This window comes from Thermobia domestica, chromosome 8, assembly GCF_964235325.1.
Source record: "Thermobia domestica chromosome 8, izTheDome1.hap1.1, whole genome shotgun sequence".
NCBI lineage: Eukaryota > Metazoa > Arthropoda > Insecta > Zygentoma > Lepismatidae > Thermobia > Thermobia domestica.
This window is the reverse complement of record NC_137461.1, coordinates 199,899,864-199,920,638: the sequence shown is the minus strand read 5'-3', so window position 1 is coordinate 199,920,638 and position 20,775 is coordinate 199,899,864.

Genomic DNA, 20,775 nt, shown 5'->3' with positions numbered 1-20,775 from the left:
TACGGTAGGGGGCTCTGCTTGCATTCCTATCGGAAAGAGTGTAAACTCTTCAATTTGAGCTTTATTGCATTAAAATATGTTCAGAAGTTTCGGAGATATAGCCTGAAATATATAGCAGTTAGGAAGAGTGCTCAACAATATAATATATATAAAAATGACATATGTTATATTGTTGAGATGTTGCCTAACAACATATTTATACCAACTAGTATAGTTTTGAAGAAAATTGAAGACATTTGTGGTTAAAGACGTACGTTTTCTACTTAGGATGAGTGATACGTGGTCTCATCAATATTGCAAGGGTTCCATTGCTCCATATATAACAACAGGTACTAACTTCATTTTTTAAAAATTTTTCTTGTAATGTATAGGATTTCTTTCTCCTTTATGATGTTTGCAACACTTAGTTAGTATATTTGGTTGCTGTATGAAAAAAAAATATACAGGGTGAAGCAAAATTCAAAACCGTAGTATAACAATTATTATTTTTTTTTCAAAAAATGAAGAAATTGCACCAATTAGCAAGTGCCCTGTATGCAAATCTCAACGGTACATGTTCTTTTTCCTCGGTTGTCATTCGTCAGCCATATTGTTATGAGGCAATGAGACATATCATGGAATGAAATGTGTTATGTTCTGTAAAAAGAATAAAACAGTGCAAGATATGATATACACAACATAACTTTCCATTTACGGTAGGGGGCTCTGCTTGCATTCATGTCAAAAAGAGTGTACTGTTCTTCAATTTGAGCTTTATTTCATTAAAATATGTTCAGAAGTTTCGGAGATACAGCTTGAAATATATAGCAGTTAGGAAGTGTGCTCAACAATATAATATATATAAAAATGACATATGTTATATTGTTCAGATGTTGCCTAACAACATATTTATACCAACTAGTATAGTTTTGAAGAAAATTGAAGAAATTTGTGGTTAAAGACGTACGTTTTCTACTTAGGATGAGTGATACGTGGTCTCATCAATACTGCAAGGGTTCCATTGCTCCATAAATAACTACAGGTACTAACTTCATTTTTTAAAACTTTTTCTTGTAATGTATAGGTTTTCTTTCTCCTTTATGATGTTTGCAACACTTAGTTAGTATATTTGGTTGTTGTATGAAAAAAATATACAGGGTGAAGCAAAATTCAAAACCGTAGTATAACAATTATTTTTTTTAAAAAATGAAGAAATTGCACCAATTAGCGAGTGCCCTGTATGCAAATCTGAACGGTACATGTTCTTTTTCCTCGGTTGTCATTCGTCAGCCATATTGTTATGAGGCAATGAGACATATCATGGAATGAAATGTGTTATGTTCTGTAAAAAGAATAAAACAGTGCAAGATATGATATACACAACATAACTTTCCATTTACGGTAGGGGGCTCTGCTTGCATTCATGTCAGAAAGAGTGTACTGTTCTTCAATTTGAGCTTTATTTCATTAAAATATGTTCAGAAGTTTCGGAGATACAGCTTGAAATATATAGCAGTTAGGAAGAGTGCTCAACAATATAATATATATAATAATGACATATGTTATATTGTTGAGATGTTGCCTAACAACATATTTATACCAACTAGTATAGTTTTGAAGAAAATTGAAGAAATTTGTGGTTAAAGACGTACGTTTTCTACTTAGGATGAGTGATACGTGGTCTCATCAATACTGCAAGGGTTCCATTGCTCCATAAATAACTACAGGTACTAACTTCATTTTTTAAACCTTTTTCTTGTAATGTATAGGTTTTCTTTCTCCTTTATGATGTTTGCAACACTTAGTTAGTATATTTGGTTGTTGTATGAAAAAAATATACAGGGTGAAGCAAAATTCAAAACCGTAGTATAACAATTATTTTTTTTCAAAAAATGAAGAAATTGCACCAATTAGCGAGTGCCCTGTATGCAAATCTGAACGGTACATGTTCTTTTTCCTCGGTTGTCATTCGTCAGCCATATTGTTATGAGGCAATGAGACATATCATGGAATGAAATGTGTTATGTTCTGTAAAAAGAATAAAACAGTGCAAGATATGATATACACAACATAACTTTCCATTTACGGTAGGGGGCTCTGCTTGCATTCATGTCAGAAAGTGTGTACTGTTCTTCAATTTGAGCTTTATTTCATTAAAATATGTTCAGAAGTTTCGGAGATACAGCTTGAAATATATAGCAGTTAGGAAGAGTGCTCAACAATATAATGTATATAATAATGACATATGTTATATTGTTGAGATGTTGCCTAACAACATATTTATACCAACTAGTATAGTTTTGAAGAAAATTGAAGAAATTTGTGGTTAAAGACGTACGTTTTCTACTTAGGATGAGTGATACGTGGTCTCATCAATACTGCAAGGGTTCCATTCCTCCATATATAACTACAGGTACTAACTTCATTTTTAAACCTTTTTCTAATAATGTATAGGTTTTCTTTCTCCTTTATGATGTTTGCAACACTTAGTTAGTATATTTGGTTGTTGTATGAAAAAAATATACAGGGTGAAGCAAAATTCAAAACCGTAGTATAACAATTATTATTTTTTTTCAAAAAATGAAGAAATTGCACCAATTAGCGAGTGCCCTGTATGCAAATCTGAACGGTACATGTTCTTTTTCCTCGGTTGTCATTCGTCAGCCATATTGTTATGAGGCAATGAGACATATCATGGAATGAAATGTGTTATGTTCTGTAAAAAGAATAAAACAGTGCAAGATATGATATACACAACATAACTTTCCGTTTACGGTAGGGGGCACTGCTTGCATTCATGTCAGAAAGAGTGTACTGTTCTTCAATTTGAGCTTTATTTCATTAAAATATGTTCAGAAGTTTCGGAGATATAGCCTGAAATATATAGCAGTTAGGAAGAGTGCTCAACAATATAATATATATAAAAATGACATATGTTATATTGTTCAGATGTTGCCTAACAACATATTTATACCAACTAGTATAGTTTTGAAGAAAATTGAAGAAATTTGTGGTTAAAGACGTACGTTTTCTACTTAGGATGAGTGATACGTGGTCTCATCAATACTGCAAGGGTTCCATTGCTCCATAAATAACTACAGGTACTAACTTCATTTTTTAAAACTTTTTCTTGTAATGTATAGGTTTTCTTTCTCCTTTATGATGTTTGCAACACTTAGTTAGTATATTTGGTTGTTGTATGAAAAAAATATACAGGGTGAAGCAAAATTCAAAACCGTAGTATAACAATTATTTTTTTTTAAAAAAATGAAGAAATTGCACCAATTAGCGAGTGCCCTGTATGCAAATCTGAACGGTACATGTTCTTTTTCCTCGGTTGTCATTCGTCAGCCATATTGTTATGAGGCAATGAGACATATCATGGAATGAAATGTGTTATGTTCTGTAAAAAGAATAAAACAGTGCAAGATATGATATACACAACATAACTTTCCATTTACGGTAGGGGGATCTGCTTGCATTCATGTCAGAAAGAGTGTACTGTTCTTCAATTTGAGCTTGATTTCATTAAAATATGTTCAGAAGTTTCGGAGATACAGCTTGAAATATATAGCAGTTAGGAAGAGTGCTCAAGAATATAATATATATAATAATGACATATGTTATATTGTTGAGATGTTGCCTAACAACATATTTATACCAACTAGTATAGTTTTGAAGAAAATTGAAGAAATTTGTGGTTAAAGACGTACGTTTTCTACTTAGGATGAGTGATACGTGGTCTCATCAATACTGCAAGGGTTCCATTGCTCCATAAATAACTACAGGTACTAACTTCATTTTTTAAACCTTTTTCTTGTAATGTATAGGTTTTCTTTCTCCTTTATGATGTTTGCAACACTTAGTTAGTATATTTGGTTGTTGTATGAAAAAAATATACAGGGTGAAGCAAAATTCAAAACCGTAGTATAACAATTATTTTTTTTTTTCAAAAAATGAAGAAATTGCACCAATTAGCGAGTGCCCTGTATGCAAATCTGAACGGTACATGTTCTTTTTCCTCGGTTGTCATTCGTCAGCCATATTGTTATGAGGCAATGAGACATATCATGGAATGAAATGTGTTATGTTCTGTAAAAAGAATAAAACAGTGCAAGATATGATATACACAACATAACTTTCCGTTTACGGTAGGGGGCTCTGCTTGCATTCATGTCAGAAAGAGTGTACTGTTCTTCAATTTGAGCTTTATTTCATTAAAATATGTTCAAAAGTTTCGGAGATACAGCTTGAAATATATAGCAGTTAGGAAGTGTGCTCAACAATATAATATATATAAAAATGACATATGTTATATTGTTGAGATGTTGCCTAACAACATATTTATACCAACTAGTATAGTTTTGAAGAAAATTGAAGAAATTTGTGGTTAAAGACGTACGTTTTCTACTTAGGATGAGTGATACGTGGTCTCATCAATACTGCAAGGGTTCCATTGCTCCATAAATAACTACAGGTACTAACTTCATTTTTTAAACCTTTTTCTTGTGATGTATAGGATTTCTTTCTCCTTTATGATGTTTGCAACACTTAGTTAGTATATTTGGTTGTTGTATGAAAAAAATATACAGGGTGAAGCAAAATTCAAAACCGTAGTATAACAATTATTTTTTTTTAAAAAAATGAAGAAATTGCACCAATTAGCGAGTGCCCTGTATGCAAATCTGAACGGTACATGTTCTTTTTCCTCGGTTGTCATTCGTCAGTTATATTGTTATGAGGCAATGAGACATATCATGGAATGAAATGTGTTATGTTCTGTAAAAAGAATAAAACAGTGCAAGATATGATATACACAACATAACTTTCCATTTACGGTAGGGGGATCTGCTTGCATTCATGTCAGAAACAGTGTACTGTTCTTCAATTTGAGCTTGATTTCATTAAAATATGTTCAGAAGTTTCGGAGATACAGCTTGAAATATATAGCAGTTAGGAAGAGTGCTCAAGAATATAATATATATAATAATGACATATGTTATATTGTTGAGATGTTGCCTAACAACATATTTATACCAACTAGTATAGTTTTGAAGAAAATTGAAGAAATTTGTGGTTAAAGACGTACGTTTTCTACTTAGGATGAGTGATACGTGGTCTCATCAATACTGCAAGGGTTCCATTGCTCCATAAATAACTACAGGTACTAACTTCATTTTTTAAACCTTTTTCTTGTGATGTATAGGATTTCTTTCTCCTTTATGATGTTTGCAACACTTAGTTAGTATATTTGGTTGCTGTATGAAAAAAAAATATAGAGGGTGAAGCAAAATTCAAAACCGTAGTATAACAATTATTTTTTTTTAAAAAAATGAAGAAATTGCACCAATTAGCAAGTGCCCTGTATGCAAATCTGAACGGTACATGTTCTTTTTCCTCGGTTGTCATTCGTCAGGCATATTGTTATGAGGCAATGAGACATATCATGGAATGAAATGTGTTATGTTCTGTAAAAAGAATAAAACAGTGCAAGATATGATATACACAACATAACTTTCCGTTTACGGTAGGGGGCTCTGCTTGCATTCCTATCAGAAAGAGTGTAAACTCTTCAATTTGAGCTTTATTGCATTAAAATATGTTCAGAAGTTTCGGAGATATAGCCTGAAATATATAGCAGTTAGGAAGAGTGCTCAACAATATAATATATATAAAAATGACATATGTTATATTGTTGAGATGTTGCCTAACAACATATTTATACCAACTAGTATAGTTTTGAAGAAAATTGAAGACATTTGTGGTTAAAGACGTACGTTTTCTACTTAGGATGAGTGATACGTGGTCTCATCAATATTGCAAGGGTTCCATTGCTCCATATATAACAACAGGTACTAACTTCATTTTTTAAAAATTTTTCTTGTAATGTATAGGATTTCTTTCTCCTTTATGATGTTTGCAACACTTAGTTAGTATATTTGGTTGCTGTATGAAAAAAAAATATACAGGGTGAAGCAAAATTCAAAACCGTAGTATAACAATTATTATTTTTTTTTCAAAAAATGAAGAAATTGCACCAATTAGCAAGTGCCCTGTATGCAAATCTCAACGGTACATGTTCTTTTTCCTCGGTTGTCATTCGTCAGCCATATTGTTATGAGGCAATGAGACATATCATGGAATGAAATGTGTTATGTTCTGTAAAAAGAATAAAACAGTGCAAGATATGATATACACAACATAACTTTCCATTTACGGTAGGGGGCTCTGCTTGCATTCATGTCAAAAAGAGTGTACTGTTCTTCAATTTGAGCTTTATTTCATTAAAATATGTTCAGAAGTTTCGGAGATACAGCTTGAAATATACAGCAGTTAGGAAGTGTGCTCAACAATATAATATATATAAAAATGACATATGTTATATTGTTCAGATGTTGCCTAACAACATATTTATACCAACTAGTATAGTTTTGAAGAAAATTGAAGAAATTTGTGGTTAAAGACGTACGTTTTCTACTTAGGATGAGTGATACGTGGTCTCATCAATACTGCAAGGGTTCCACTGCTCCATAAATAACTACAGGTACTAACTTCATTTTTTAAAACTTTTTCTTGTAATGTATAGGTTTTCTTTCTCCTTTATGATGTTTGCAACACTTAGTTAGTATATTTGGTTGTTGTATGAAAAAAATATACAGGGTGAAGCAAAATTCAAAACCGTAGTATAACAATTATTTTTTTTTTAAAAAATGAAGAAATTGCACCAATTAGCGAGTGCCCTGTATGCAAATCTGAACGGTACATGTTCTTTTTCCTCGGTTGTCATTCGTCAGCCATATTGTTATGAGGCAATGAGACATATCATGGAATGAAATGTGTTATGTTCTGTAAAAAGAATAAAACAGTGCAAGATATGATATACAAAACATAACTTTCCATTTACGGTAGGGGGCTCTGCTTGCATTCATGTCAGAAAGAGTGTACTGTTCTTCAATTTGAGCTTTATTTCATTAAAATATGTTCAGAAGTTTCGGAGATACAGCTTGAAATATATAGCAGTTAGGAAGTGTGCTCAACAATATAATATATATAAAAATGACATATGTTATATTGTTGAGATGTTGCCTAACAACATATTTATACCAACTAGTATAGTTTTGAAGAAAATTGAAGAAATTTGTGGTTAAAGACGTACGTTTTCTACTTAGGATGAGTGATACGTGGTCTCATCAATACTGCAAGGGTTCCATTGCTCCATAAATAACTACAGGTACTAACTTCATTTTTTAAATCTTTTTCTTGTAATGTATAGGATTTCTTTCTCCTTTATGATGTTTGCAACACTTAGTTAGTATATTTGGTTGTTGTATGAAAAAAATATACAGGGTGAAGCAAAATTCAAAACCGTAGTATAACAATTTTTTTTTTTAAAAAAATGAAGAAATTGCACCAATTAGCGAGTGCCCTGTATGCAAATCTGAACGGTACATGTTCTTTTTCCTCGGTTGTCATTCGTCAGCCATATTGTTATGAGGCAATGAGACATATCATGGAATGAAATGTGTTATGTTCTGTAAAAAGAATAAAACAGTGCAAGATATGATATACACAACATAACTTTCCATTTACGGTAGGGGGCTCTGCTTGCATTCATGTCAGAAAGAGTGTACTGTTCTTCAATTTGAGCTTTATTTCATTAAAATATGTTCAGAAGTTTCGGAGATACAGCTTGAAATATATAGCAGTTAGGAAGAGTGCTCAACAATATAATATATATAATAATGACATATGTTATATTGTTGAGATGTTGCCTAACAACATATTTATACCAACTAGTATAGTTTTGAAGAAAATTGAAGAAATTTGTGGTTAAAGACGTACGTTTTCTACTTAGGATGAGTGATACGTGGTCTCATCAATACTGCAAGGGTTCCATTGCTCCATAAATAACTACAGGTACTAACTTCATTTTTTAAACCTTTTTCTTGTAATGTATAGGTTTTCTTTCTCCTTTATGATGTTTGCAACACTTAGTTAGTATATTTGGTTGTTGTATGAAAAAAATATACAGGGTGAAGCAAAATTCAAAACCGTAGTATAACAATTATTTTTTTTCAAAAAATGAAGAAATTGCACCAATTAGCGAGTGCCCTGTATGCAAATCTGAACGGTACATGTTCTTTTTCCTCGGTTGTCATTCGTCAGCCATATTGTTATGAGGCAATGAGACATATCATGGAATGAAATGTGTTATGTTCTGTAAAAAGAATAAAACAGTGCAAGATATGATATACACAACATAACTTTCCATTTACGGTAGGGGGCTCTGCTTGCATTCATGTCAGAAAGTGTGTACTGTTCTTCAATTTGAGCTTTATTTCATTAAAATATGTTCAGAAGTTTCGGAGATACAGCTTGAAATATATAGCAGTTAGGAAGAGTGCTCAACAATATAATGTATATAATAATGACATATGTTATATTGTTGAGATGTTGCCTAACAACATATTTATACCAACTAGTATAGTTTTGAAGAAAATTGAAGAAATTTGTGGTTAAAGACGTACGTTTTCTACTTAGGATGAGTGATACGTGGTCTCATCAATACTGCAAGGGTTCCATTCCTCCATATATAACTACAGGTACTAACTTCATTTTTAAACCTTTTTCTAATAATGTATAGGTTTTCTTTCTCCTTTATGATGTTTGCAACACTTAGTTAGTATATTTGGTTGTTGTATGAAAAAAATATACAGGGTGAAGCAAAATTCAAAACCGTAGTATAACAATTATTATTTTTTTTCAAAAAATGAAGAAATTGCACCAATTAGCGAGTGCCCTGTATGCAAATCTGAACGGTACATGTTCTTTTTCCTCGGTTGTCATTCGTCAGCCATATTGTTATGAGGCAATGAGACATATCATGGAATGAAATGTGTTATGTTCTGTAAAAAGAATAAAACAGTGCAAGATATGATATACACAACATAACTTTCCGTTTACGGTAGGGGGCTCTGCTTGCATTCCTATCAGAAAGAGTGTAAACTCTTCAATTTGAGCTTTATTGCATTAAAATATGTTCAGAAGTTTCGGAGATATAGCCTGAAATATATAGCAGTTAGGAAGAGTGCTCAACAATATAATATATATAAAAATGACATATGTTATATTGTTCAGATGTTGCCTAACAACATATTTATACCAACTAGTATAGTTTTGAAGAAAATTGAAGAAATTTGTGGTTAAAGACGTACGTTTTCTACTTAGGATGAGTGATACGTGGTCTCATCAATACTGCAAGGGTTCCATTGCTCCATAAATAACTACAGGTACTAACTTCATTTTTTAAAACTTTTTCTTGTAATGTATAGGTTTTCTTTCTCCTTTATGATGTTTGCAACACTTAGTTAGTATATTTGGTTGTTGTATGAAAAAAATATACAGGGTGAAGCAAAATTCAAAACCGTAGTATAACAATTATTTTTTTTTAAAAAAATGAAGAAATTGCACCAATTAGCGAGTGCCCTGTATGCAAATCTGAACGGTACATGTTCTTTTTCCTCGGTTGTCATTCGTCAGCCATATTGTTATGAGGCAATGAGACATATCATGGAATGAAATGTGTTATGTTCTGTAAAAAGAATAAAACAGTGCAAGATATGATATACACAACATAACTTTCCGTTTACGGTAGGGGGCTCTGCTTGCATTCATGTCAGAAAGAGTGTACTGTTCTTCAATTTGAGCTTTATTTCATTAAAATATGTTCAGAAGTTTCGGAGATACAGCTTGAAATATATAGCAGTTAGGAAGTGTGCTCAACAATATAATATATATAAAAATGACATATGTTATATTGTTGAGATGTTGCCTAACAACATATTTATACCAACTAGTATAGTTTTGAAGAAAATTGAAGAAATTTGTGGTTAAAGACGTACGTTTTCTACTTAGGATGAGTGATACGTGGTCTCATCAATACTGCAAGGGTTCCATTGCTCCATAAATAACTACAGGTACTAACTTCATTTTTTAAACCTTTTTCTTGTAATGTATAGGTTTTCTTTCTCCTTTATGATGTTTGCAACACTTAGTTAGTATATTTGGTTGTTGTATGAAAAAAATATACAGGGTGAAGCAAAATTCAAAACCGTAGTATAACAATTTTTTTTTTTAAAAAAATGAAGAAATTGCACCAATTAGCGAGTGCCCTGTATGCAAATCTGAACGGTACATGTTCTTTTTCCTCGGTTGTCATTCGTCAGCCATATTGTTATGAGGCAATGAGACATATCATGGAATGAAATGTGTTATGTTCTGTAAAAAGAATAAAACAGTGCAAGATATGATATACACAACATAACTTTCCATTTACGGTAGGGGGCTCTGCTTGCATTCATGTCAGAAAGAGTGTACTGTTCTTCAATTTGAGCTTTATTTCATTAAAATATGTTCAGAAGTTTCGGAGATACAGCTTGAAATATATAGCAGTTAGGAAGAGTGCTCAACAATATAATATATATAATAATGACATATGTTATATTGTTGAGATGTTGCCTAACAACATATTTATACCAACTAGTATAGTTTTGAAGAAAATTGAAGAAATTTGTGGTTAAAGACGTACGTTTTCTACTTAGGATGAGTGATACGTGGTCTCATCAATACTGCAAGGGTTCCATTGCTCCATAAATAACTACAGGTACTAACTTCATTTTTTAAACCTTTTTCTTGTAATGTATAGGTTTTCTTTCTCCTTTATGATGTTTGCAACACTTAGTTAGTATATTTGGTTGTTGTATGAAAAAAATATACAGGGTGAAGCAAAATTCAAAACCGTAGTATAACAATTATTTTTTTTCAAAAAATGAAGAAATTGCACCAATTAGCGAGTGCCCTGTATGCAAATCTGAACGGTACATGTTCTTTTTCCTCGGTTGTCATTCGTCAGCCATATTGTTATGAGGCAATGAGACATATCATGGAATGAAATGTGTTATGTTCTGTAAAAAGAATAAAACAGTGCAAGATATGATATACACAACATAACTTTCCATTTACGGTAGGGGGCTCTGCTTGCATTCATGTCAGAAAGTGTGTACTGTTCTTCAATTTGAGCTTTATTTCATTAAAATATGTTCAGAAGTTTCGGAGATACAGCTTGAAATATATAGCAGTTAGGAAGAGTGCTCAACAATATAATGTATATAATAATGACATATGTTATATTGTTGAGATGTTGCCTAACAACATATTTATACCAACTAGTATAGTTTTGAAGAAAATTGAAGAAATTTGTGGTTAAAGACGTACGTTTTCTACTTAGGATGAGTGATACGTGGTCTCATCAATACTGCAAGGGTTCCATTCCTCCATATATAACTACAGGTACTAACTTCATTTTTAAACCTTTTTCTAATAATGTATAGGTTTTCTTTCTCCTTTATGATGTTTGCAACACTTAGTTAGTATATTTGGTTGTTGTATGAAAAAAATATACAGGGTGAAGCAAAATTCAAAACCGTAGTATAACAATTATTATTTTTTTTCAAAAAATGAAGAAATTGCACCAATTAGCGAGTGCCCTGTATGCAAATCTGAACGGTACATGTTCTTTTTCCTCGGTTGTCATTCGTCAGCCATATTGTTATGAGGCAATGAGACATATCATGGAATGAAATGTGTTATGTTCTGTAAAAAGAATAAAACAGTGCAAGATATGATATACACAACATAACTTTCCGTTTACGGTAGGGGGCTCTGCTTGCATTCCTATCAGAAAGAGTGTAAACTCTTCAATTTGAGCTTTATTGCATTAAAATATGTTCAGAAGTTTCGGAGATATAGCCTGAAATATATAGCAGTTAGGAAGAGTGCTCAACAATATAATATATATAAAAATGACATATGTTATATTGTTCAGATGTTGCCTAACAACATATTTATACCAACTAGTATAGTTTTGAAGAAAATTGAAGAAATTTGTGGTTAAAGACGTACGTTTTCTACTTAGGATGAGTGATACGTGGTCTCATCAATACTGCAAGGGTTCCATTGCTCCATAAATAACTACAGGTACTAACTTCATTTTTTAAAACTTTTTCTTGTAATGTATAGGTTTTCTTTCTCCTTTATGATGTTTGCAACACTTAGTTAGTATATTTGGTTGTTGTATGAAAAAAATATACAGGGTGAAGCAAAATTCAAAACCGTAGTATAACAATTATTTTTTTTTAAAAAAATGAAGAAATTGCACCAATTAGCGAGTGCCCTGTATGCAAATCTGAACGGTACATGTTCTTTTTCCTCGGTTGTCATTCGTCAGCCATATTGTTATGAGGCAATGAGACATATCATGGAATGAAATGTGTTATGTTCTGTAAAAAGAATAAAACAGTGCAAGATATGATATACACAACATAACTTTCCGTTTACGGTAGGGGGCTCTGCTTGCATTCATGTCAGAAAGAGTGTACTGTTCTTCAATTTGAGCTTTATTTCATTAAAATATGTTCAGAAGTTTCGGAGATACAGCTTGAAATATATAGCAGTTAGGAAGTGTGCTCAACAATATAATATATATAAAAATGACATATGTTATATTGTTGAGATGTTGCCTAACAACATATTTATACCAACTAGTATAGTTTTGAAGAAAATTGAAGAAATTTGTGGTTAAAGACGTACGTTTTCTACTTAGGATGAGTGATACGTGGTCTCATCAATACTGCAAGGGTTCCATTGCTCCATAAATAACTACAGGTACTAACTTCATTTTTTAAACCTTTTTCTTGTGATGTATAGGATTTCTTTCTCCTTTATGATGTTTGCAACACTTAGTTAGTATATTTGGTTGTTGTATGAAAAAAATATACAGGGTGAAGCAAAATTCAAAACCGTAGTATAACAATTATTTTTTTTAAAAAAAATGAAGAAATTGCACCAATTAGCGAGTGCCCTGTATGCAAATCTGAACGGTACATGTTCTTTTTCCTCGGTTGTCATTCGTCAGCCATATTGTTATGAGGCAATGAGACATATCATGGAATGAAATGTGTTATGTTCTGTAAAAAGAATAAAACAGTGCAAGATATGATATACACAACATAACTTTCCATTTACGGTAGGGGGATCTGCTTGCATTCATGTCAGAAAGAGTGTACTGTTCTTCAATTTGAGCTTGATTTCATTAAAATATGTTCAGAAGTTTCGGAGATACAGCTTGAAATATATAGCAGTTAGGAAGAGTGCTCAAGAATATAATATATATAATAATGACATATGTTATATTGTTGAGATGTTGCCTAACAACATATTTATACCAACTAGTATAGTTTTGAAGAAAATTGAAGACATTTGTGGTTAAAGACGTACGTTTTCTACTTAGGATGAGTGATACGTGGTCTCATCAATACTGCAAGGGTTCCATTGCTCCATAAATAACTACAGGTACTAACTTCATTTTTTAAACCTTTTTCTTGTAATGTATAGGTTTTCTTTCTCCTTTATGATGTTTGCAACACTTAGTTAGTATATTTGGTTGTTGTATGAAAAAAATATACAGGGTGAAGCAAAATTCAAAACCGTAGTATAACAATTATTTTTTTTTTCAAAAAATGAAGAAATTGCACCAATTAGCGAGTGCCCTGTATGCAAATCTGAACGGTACATGTTCTTTTTCCTCGGTTGTCATTCGTCAGCCATATTGTTATGAGGCAATGAGACATATCATGGAATGAAATGTGTTATGTTCTGTAAAAAGAATAAAACAGTGCAAGATATGATATACACAACATAACTTTCCGTTTACGGTAGGGGGCTCTGCTTGCATTCATGTCAGAAAGAGTGTACTGTTCTTCAATTTGAGCTTTATTTCATTAAAATATGTTCAGAAGTTTCGGAGATACAGCTTGAAATATATAGCAGTTAGGAAGTGTGCTCAACAATATAATATATATAAAAATGACATATGTTATATTGTTGAGATGTTGCCTAACAACATATTTATACCAACTAGTATAGTTTTGAAGAAAATTGAAGAAATTTGTGGTTAAAGACGTACGTTTTCTACTTAGGATGAGTGATACGTGGTCTCATCAATACTGCAAGGGTTCCATTGCTCCATAAATAACTACAGGTACTAACTTCATTTTTTAAACCTTTTTCTTGTGATGTATAGGATTTCTTTCTCCTTTATGATGTTTGCAACACTTAGTTAGTATATTTGGTTGTTGTATGAAAAAAATATACAGGGTGAAGCAAAATTCAAAACCGTAGTATAACAATTATTTTTTTTTAAAAAAATGAAGAAATTGCACCAATTAGCGAGTGCCCTGTATGCAAATCTGAACGGTACATGTTCTTTTTCCTCGGTTGTCATTCGTCAGCCATATTGTTATGAGGCAATGAGACATATCATGGAATGAAATGTGTTATGTTCTGTAAAAAGAATAAAACAGTGCAAGATATGATATACACAACATAACTTTCCATTTACGGTAGGGGGATCTGCTTGCATTCATGTCAGAAACAGTGTACTGTTCTTCAATTTGAGCTTGATTTCATTAAAATATGTTCAGAAGTTTCGGAGATACAGCTTGAAATATATAGCAGTTAGGAAGAGTGCTCAAGAATATAATATATATAATAATGACATATGTTATATTGTTGAGATGTTGCCTAACAACATATTTATACCAACTAGTATAGTTTTGAAGAAAATTGAAGAAATTTGTGGTTAAAGACGTACGTTTTCTACTTAGGATGAGTGATACGTGGTCTCATCAATACTGCAAGGGTTCCATTGCTCCATAAATAACTACAGGTACTAACTTCATTTTTTAAACCTTTTTCTTGTAATGTATAGGTTTTCTTTCTCCTTTATGATGTTTGCAACACTTAGTTAGTATATTTGGTTGTTGTATGAAAAAAATACACAGGGTGAAGCAAAATTCAAAACCGTAGTATAACAATTATTTTTTTTTTCAAAAAATGAAGAAATTGCACCAATTAGCGAGTGCCCTGTATGCAAATCTGAACGGTACATGTTCTTTTTCCTCGGTTGTCATTCGTCAGCCATATTGTTATGAGGCAATGAGACATATCATGGAATGAAATGTGTTATGTTCTGTAAAAAGAATAAAACAGTGCAAGATATGATATACACAACATAACTTTCCATTTACGGTAGGGGGCTCTGCTTGCATTCATGTCAGAAAGAGTGTACTGTTCTTCAATTTGAGCTTTATTTCATTAAAATATGTTCAGAAGTTTCGGAGACACAGCTTGAAATATATAGCAGTTAGGAAGAGTGCTCAACAATATAATATATATAATAATGACATATGTTATATTGTTGAGATGTTGCCTAACAACATATTTATACCAACTAGTATAGTTTTGAAGAAAATTGAAGAAATTTGTGGTTAAAGACGTACGTTTTCTACTTAGGATGAGTGATACGTGGTCTCATCAATACTGCAAGGGTTCCATTGCTCCATAAATAACTACAGGTACTAACTTCATTTTTTAAACCTTTTTCTTGTGATGTATAGGATTTCTTTCTCCTTTATGATGTTTGCAACACTTAGTTAGTATATTTGGTTGTTGTATGAAAAAAATATACAGGGTGAAGCAAAATTCAAAACCGTAGTATAACAATTATTTTTTTTTAAAAAAATGAAGAAATTGCACCAATTAGCGAGTGCCCTGTATGCAAATCTGAACGGTACATGTTCTTTTTCCTCGGTTGTCATTCGTCAGCCATATTGTTATGAGGCAATGAGACATATCATGGAATGAAATGTGTTATGTTCTGTAAAAAGAATAAAACAGTGCAAGATATGATATACACAACATAACTTTCCATTTACGGTAGGGGGATCTGCTTGCATTCATGTCAGAAAGAGTGTACTGTTCTTCAATTTGAGCTTGATTTCATTAAAATATGTTCAGAAGTTTCGGAGATACAGCTTGAAATATATAGCAGTTAGGAAGAGTGCTCAAGAATATAATATATATAATAATGACATATGTTATATTGTTGAGATGTTGCCTAACAACATATTTATACCAACTAGTATAGTTTTGAAGAAAATTGAAGACATTTGTGGTTAAAGACGTACGTTTTCTACTTAGGATGAGTGATACGTGGTCTCATCAATACTGCAAGGGTTCCATTGCTCCATAAATAACTACAGGTACTAACTTCATTTTTTAAACCTTTTTCTTGTAATGTATAGGTTTTCTTTCTCCTTTATGATGTTTGCAACACTTAGTTAGTATATTTGGTTGTTGTATGAAAAAAATATACAGGGTGAAGCAAAATTCAAAACCGTAGTATAACAATTATTTTTTTTTTCAAAAAATGAAGAAATTGCACCAATTAGCGAGTGCCCTGTATGCAAATCTGAACGGTACATGTTCTTTTTCCTCGGTTGTCATTCGTCAGCCATATTGTTATGAGGCAATGAGACATATCATGGAATGAAATGTGTTATGTTCTGTAAAAAGAATAAAACAGTGCAAGATATGATATACACAACATAACTTTCCGTTTACGGTAGGGGGCTCTGCTTGCATTCATGTCAGAAAGAGTGTACTGTTCTTCAATTTGAGCTTTATTTCATTAAAATATGTTCAGAAGTTTCGGAGATACAGCTTGAAATATATAGCAGTTAGGAAGTGTGCTCAACAATATAATATATATAAAAATGACATATGTTATATTGTTGAGATGTTGCCTAACAACATATTTATACCAACTAGTATAGTTTTGAAGAAAATTGAAGAAATTTGTGGTTAAAGACGTACGTTTTCTACTTAGGATGAGTGATACGTGGTCTCATCAATACTGCAAGGGTTCCATTGCTCCATAAATAACTACAGGTACTAACTTCATTTTTTAAACCTTTTTCTTGTGATGTATAGGATTTCTTTCTCCTTTATGATGTTTGCAACACTTAGTTAGTATATTTGGTTGTTGTATGAAAAAAATATACAGGGTGAAGCAAAATTCAAAACCGTAGTATAACAATTATTTTTTTTTAAAAAAATGAAGAAATTGCACCAATTAGCGAGTGCCCTGTATGCAAATCTGAACGGTACATGTTCTTTTTCCTCGGTTGTCATTCGTCAGCCATATTGTTATGAGGCAATGAGACATATCATGGAATGAAATGTGTTATGTTCTGTAAAAAGAATAAAACAGTGCAAGATATGATATACACAACATAACTTTCCATTTACGGTAGGGGGATCTGCTTGCATTCATGTCAGAAACAGTGTACTGTTCTTCAATTTGAGCTTGATTTCATTAAAATATGTTCAGAAGTTTCGGAGATACAGCTTGAAATATATAGCAGTTAGGAAGAGTGCTCAAGAATATAATATATATAATAATGACATATGTTATATTGTTGAGATGTTGCCTAACAACATATTTATACCAACTAGTATAGTTTTGAAGAAAATTGAAGAAATTTGTGGTTAAAGACGTACGTTTTCTACTTAGGATGAGTGATACGTGGTCTCATCAATACTGCAAGGGTTCCATTGCTCCATAAATAACTACAGGTACTAACTTCATTTTTTAAACCTTTTTCTTGTAATGTATAGGTTTTCTTTCTCCTTTATGATGTTTGCAACACTTAGTTAGTATATTTGGTTGTTGTATGAAAAAAATACACAGGGTGAAGCAAAATTCAAAACCGTAGTATAACAATTATTTTTTTTTTCAAAAAATGAAGAAATTGCACCAATTAGCGAGTGCCCTGTATGCAAATCTGAACGGTACATGTTCTTTTTCCTCGGTTGTCATTCGTCAGCCATATTGTTATGAGGCAATGAGACATATCATGGAATGAAATGTGTTATGTTCTGTAAAAAGAATAAAACAGTGCAAGATATGATATACACAACATAACTTTCCATTTACGGTAGGGGGCTCTGCTTGCATTCATGTCAGAAAGAGTGTACTGTTCTTCAATTTGAGCTTTATTTCATTAAAATATGTTCAGAAGTTTCGGAGATACAGCTTGAAATATATAGCAGTTAGGAAGAGTGCTCAACAATATAATATATATAATAATGACATATGTTATATTGTTGAGATGTTGCCTAACAACATATTTATACCAACTAGTATAGTTTTGAAGAAAATTGAAGAAATTTGTGGTTAAAGACGTACGTTTTCTACTTAGGATGAGTGATACGTGGTCTCATCAATACTGCAAGGGTTCCATTGCTCCATAAATAACTACAGGTACTAACTTCATTTTTTAAACCTTTTTCTTGTGATGTATAGGATTTCTTTCTCCTTTATGATGTTTGCAACACTTAGTTAGTATATTTGGTTGTTGTATGAAAAAAATATACAGGGTGAAGCAAAATTCAAAACCGTAGTATAACAATTATTTTTTTTTAAAAAAATGAAGAAATTGCACCAATTAGCGAGTGCCCTGTATGCAAATCTGAACGGTACATGTTCTTTTTCCTCGGTTGTCATTCGTCAGCCATATTGTTATGAGGCAATGAGACATATCATGGAATGAAATGTGTTATGTTCTGTAAAAAGAATAAAACAGTGCAAGATATGATATACACAACATAACTTTCCATTTACGGTAGGGGGATCTGCTTGCATTCATGTCAGAAACAGTGTACTGTTCTTCAATTTGAGCTTGATTTCATTAAAATATGTTCAGAAGTTTCGGAGATACAGCTTGAAATATATAGCAGTTAGGAAGAGTGCTCAAGAATATAATATATATAATAATGACATATGTTATATTGTTGAGATGTTGCCTAACAACATATTTATACCAACTAGTATAGTTTTGAAGAAAATTGAAGAAATTTGTGGTTAAAGACGTACGTTTTCTACTTATGATGAGTGATACGTGGTCTCATCAATACTGCAAGGGTTCCATTGCTCCATAAATAACTACAGGTACTAACTTCATTTTTTAAACCTTTTTCTTGTAATGTATAGGTTTTCTTTCTCCTTTATGATGTTTGCAACACTTAGTTAGTATATTTGGTTGTTGTATGAAAAAAATATACAGGGTGAAGCAAAATTCAAAACCGTAGTATAACAATTATTTTTTTTTTCAAAAAATGAAGAAATTGCACCAATTAGCGAGTGCCCTGTATGCAAATCTGAACGGTACATGTTCTTTTTCCTCGGTTGTCATTCGTCAGCCATATTGTTATGAGGCAATGAGACATATCATGGAATGAAATGTGTTATGTTCTGTAAAAAGAATAAAACAGTGCAAGATATGATATACACAACATAACTTTCCATTTACGGTAGGGGGCTCTGCTTGCATTCATGTCAGAAAGAGTGTACTGTTCTTCAATTTGAGCTTTATTTCATTAAAATATGTTCAGAAGTTTCGGAGATACAGCTTGAAATATATAGCAGTTAGGAAGAGTGCTCAACAATATAATATATATAATAATGACATATGTTATATTGTTGAGATGTTGCCTAACAACATATTTATACCAACTAGTATAGTTTTGAAGAAAATTGAAGAAATTTGTGGTTAAAGACGTACGTTTTCTACTTAGGATGAGTGATACGTGGTCTCATCAATACTGCAAGGGTTCCATTGCTCCATAAATAACTACAGGTACTAACTTCATTTTTTAAACCTTTTTCTTGTAATGTATAGGTTTTCTTTCTCCTTTATGATGTTTGCAACACTTAGTTAGTATATTTGGTTGTTGTATGAAAAAAATATACAGGGTGAAGCAAAATTCAAAACCGTAGTATAACAATTATTTTTTTTCAAAAAATGAAGAAATTGCACCAATTAGCGAGTGCCCTGTATGCAAATCTGAACGGTACATGTTCTTTTTCCTCGGTTGTCATTCGTCAGCCATATTGTTATGAGGCAATGAGACATATCATGGAATGAAATGTGTTATGTTCTGTAAAAAGAATAAAACAGTGCAAGATATGATATACACAACATAACTTTCCATTTACGGTAGGGGGATCTGCTTGCATTCATGTCAGAAAGAGTGTACTGTTCTTCAATTTGAGCTTGATTTCATTAAAATATGTTCAGAAGTTTCGGAGATACAGCTTGAAATATATAGCAGTTAGGAAGAGTGCTCAAGAATATAATATATATAATAATGACATATGTTATATTGTTGAGATGTTGCCTAACAACATATTTATACCAACTAGTATAGTTTTGAAGAAAATTGAAGAAATTTGTGGTTAAAGACGTACGTTTTCTACTTAGGATGAGTGATACGTGGTCTCATCAATACTGCAAGGGTTCCATTGCTCCATAAATAACTACAGGTACTAACTTCATTTTTTAAACCTTTTTCTTGTAATGTATAGGTTTTCTTTCTCCTTTATGATGTTTGCAACACTTAGTTAGTATATTTGGTTGTTGTATGAAAAAAATATACAGGGTGAAGCAAAATTCAAAACCGTAGTATAACAATTATTTTTTTTTCAAAAAATGAAGAAATTGCACCAATTAGCGAGTGCCCTGTATGCAAATCTGAACGGTACATGTTCTTTTTCCTCGGTTGTCATTCGTCAGCCATATTGTTATGAGGCAATGAGACATATCATGGAATGAAATGTGTTATGTTCTGTAAAAAGAATAAAACAGTGCAAGATATGATATACACAACATAACTTTCCGTTTACGGTAGGGGGCTCTGCTTGCATTCCTATCAGAAAGAGTGTAAACTCTTCAATTTGAGCTTTATTGCATTAAAATATGTTCAGAAGTTTCGGAGATATAGCCTGAAATATATAGCAGTTAGGAAGAGTGCTCAACAATATAATATATATAAAAA